Source organism: Pectinophora gossypiella, chromosome 13 (assembly GCF_024362695.1).
Source record: "Pectinophora gossypiella chromosome 13, ilPecGoss1.1, whole genome shotgun sequence".
NCBI lineage: Eukaryota > Metazoa > Arthropoda > Insecta > Lepidoptera > Gelechiidae > Pectinophora > Pectinophora gossypiella.
This window is the reverse complement of record NC_065416.1, coordinates 858,894-859,727: the sequence shown is the minus strand read 5'-3', so window position 1 is coordinate 859,727 and position 834 is coordinate 858,894.

Sequence of the window (834 nt, the reverse complement as noted above, 5' to 3'; positions counted from 1 at the left end):
GTGTGTGAATATTACTCTGATCCACGTGTATGTTACGGCTTAGTTTATCTTATGGTTTGATAATTATGCTGAATTTAAAGTTACTTTTATATTAATGATTAATAGCTTTTGCGTCATAACCTTAGTTTATTATACAGGGTGTTAGTGACATCGTAACGAAAACTTAAAGGGATGATTCAGGCCATGTTTCTTAGTTGATATCAAGTATAATTTTCTGTTGAAAAGTATGAAACGGAAAATAATTAAAAACCTCTAAAATGTTCATGAATTTTTCGACAGGAAATTCCACTTGATATCAACTCAGAATCATGGTCTGAATCATCCCTCTGAGTATTTGTTACGGTGTCACTAACACCCATACTTATTTGTATGGCTACCGTATGTATTTGTACGTGTAAGTGACATCGTAACGAATACTCAGGGGGATGATTCAGCTGATTATTCTGAGTTAATATCAAGTGGAATTTTTCATCGCAAAAGTACAGATTTGAAAAAAACTAAAAAACAACATGAATTTTGCGACGAAAAATTCCACTTCAGATTATTTACTCGTGCCGATATAAAACTTTCCTTTTATGAACTGACTGTGACGGCTTGACAAGAGCTGTGCGGGTTCTAGTCCCTTCCGAGTCAGTTTTTTTTTTGTGATTTAATATTCTCTTTGTGATTGAAACTATGTTAGCGACTATATAAAGACATTTTTGAGCTTAAGTACGGGTTTGACGTCTACTATAAGACTCTGGCTACTCTTTTCCGATACAGACGCGATGCTATGTATGTATGTAACTTATAATTGGTTCGTGTACTAGGTCAAGATATATTATAAAATTTGAT